Genomic DNA, 2,735 nt, shown 5'->3' on the forward strand with positions numbered 1-2,735 from the left:
GAACGAGCGGGCAGAGCGGCCCGACGCCGCGGCCCCGAGCCCGTCCGGCCTCTGCCGGCCTCTCCCTGGCCACCCCTTCCACTGCTGGGAGCGTTAGGAGGGCTAATAGGAAGCTAGGCCAGTGATGAAAGAGCAGCAAAAACACGTTAAAAAAAAGAGCAAATTGTTCAGGTGATTGCCATCTGAGTCTCTTCCTTGAGTCTTAGGAATGTAACCAAAACCCAGAAGCAGGTACAGAGGCTTTGATTTAGATAAAATCATTTGACTTAGTAAAATGCATAAGGTCATATGTATTGGTGAGCTGTGAGATTACACTGATCCAGTGCCTCAGTAAATGATTAAGGCATACTTTTAAATGAGCCCAATGAGAGGACTCAGCCTGAAATTTCATATTTCTTTGCAAACCCTGTTTCTTTTTTAATTGCTCAAGCCACTGCATCTTACAATATCGATGTTTCATAAATGCAGTTTTACTGTTTGTTTTTCTGTTGGGATGTATTGTAAGAAGTTCTGTATCTCCTAACATCCTTAAGTCTCTTTTCAGTTGTTTGTCATGGTTTAAGGTCAGGGCTGCCCCTAGGCCTGTAACAAACACTCTCTGTTAATCCCTCTCCCCCCGCAAAGGGGAAGAGAAAGGAAATAAGGGAGAGAGACTTATAGATTAGAAAAGGAAAACAGCTTTAATGAAAACTAATAAAAATAATAAAATGGAATACATACAAACATATAAAAAACAGTATCAAACCCAACTCCCCCCCCTGGTGGCAGTATGTCACTGTCACCCCCCTGATGCTGGGGAGCAGCCCCCAGGGAAAGGTCCCAGGCTGGACTCAGCAGCAGACTGCGATTGGGTGCAGGAGCTGGATCCTGGAACTCGGTTCAGGAACACACAGCTCGGGATCAAAGGCAGGATGGACAGAGTCCTCCTTGGATGCTGGCCACTGCTTGACCCTCATGACCCTTCGGCCATGGTCCTTCAGCCTTATACTGAACATGTGGGATATAGGGGTGGAATACCCCATTGGTCAGTTTAGGGGCACTTGTCCTGTCCGCTCCTCCCCACAGGTGTGGTTTGTACTCTCTGTGCCCCCAGTGTGGTACACAGGATGTAGCAGTGCCCTTGGGCTGCACACCAGTCCTTGGTAGTAACTCTAAACATGGAGTGTTGTCACTGCTAGACGCAGATGCTGTCTGCAAAAATATGCTGCTAACTTCAGACAATGCAGTTAGAAGAAGAAAGAAGTTAGCCTTCTTTCCTCTGTATTCTTGGTTATTGCTTTCTTTTATACAGGGCTTGGTCTACAGTAAGACTTCTTATATCTCCAAGCTTGACTACTTTAGGAATCTTTGATAAGGGATCTTTCTGAAAGGTTTGGGAAATTTAAGTACTTAATATTCTCTAGATCATATTTCCTGACTATTCAGAAAATTCTGTTAGAACTGTTTGGCATGACTTGTCTGAATGAAAAGGAAAAAAAAAATCTGAGGGTTATGAATCTGTGTTTGCTCATTTTGCTCATTTACTTTTCTACAAGAGTAGTAAGACTTTATTAGTTTGTTGTTTCTCAGGTGCTATCAGATTTTTTGTAGGATATTTGATTTACTCTGTTCTCATGTGACAAATTATTACTGAAACATTTTATAGTCAAACACTTTTAAAGTTCTTTAAAAGTGGTAATGTATGTTAAAACTATAAATATACAATACTACATGTTCAGTGTTACCAGTACAGAATCATAGAATGGTTTGGGTTGGAAAGGACCTTAAAAGATCATCTAGTTCCAACCCCCTTGCCATGGGCAGGGACACCTTCCACTAGAAGAGGCTGCTCAAAGCCCCATCCAGCCTGGTCTTAAACACCTCCAGTGATGGAGTATCCACAACTTCCCTGGGCAACCTGTTCCCTCACCACCCTCACAGTGAAGAACTTCATTACATCTAATATAAATCTACCCTCTTCCAGTTTGAAGCCATTGTGCCTCATCCTACTACAAGCCCTTGTAAAAATCCCTCCCCAGCTTTCTTGTAGGATTTCTTCAGATAATGGAAAGCTGGAGTAAGGTCTGCCTGGAGCCTTCTCTGCTCCAGGCTGAACAACCCCAGCACTCTCAGCCTGGCCTCACAGCAGAGAGTTTCCAGCCCTCACATCATCGTTGTGGCCTCCTCTGGCCCTGCTTCCACAGGCTCATGTAATTCTTGTACTGGGGGCTCCAGAACTGAACACAGTTCTCCTAGTGGGGTCTCAGGAGGCAGAGTGGGGGGGGGAGAATCACCTACCTCGACCTGCTGGCCATGCTTCTTTCAATGCAGCTCAGCATAGGGTTGGCTTTCTGGGCTGCACTTGCACATCTCTTATTCACATTTGAATCTGAGGGTTCCTCAGATATATCCCTGTCGTGGGAAGAACATGAAAATAATATTTTCCTGGCATTGTGGGTGGCTTTATTTTGTATATAACAGAATGTAGTGAAGTTGAACAGTGATTTTGTGGCTGGCAGAGGAATACATTTTCAGAACCAGTTCTTTAAAAAAGGAAGGAATTTGATGACAGCTAACAACTTGTAAGGCCGCTGAGTTACTGCTTTAGATGGTGCTTTCAAAGGGAGCATGTTTATTGTACATAAACCCCTTTCGCTATAGCTATTTATAAACAGATACCAATGTAAATGTCAATTTAAACTGATGAAGAAACAATAAAATGCTGCAACATTTTGTTTTGTTTAAGAGCGACCCCT

This window comes from Merops nubicus, unplaced genomic scaffold, assembly GCF_000691845.1.
Source record: "Merops nubicus isolate BGI_N331 unplaced genomic scaffold, ASM69184v1 scaffold10922, whole genome shotgun sequence".
Lineage (NCBI taxonomy): Eukaryota > Metazoa > Chordata > Aves > Coraciiformes > Meropidae > Merops > Merops nubicus.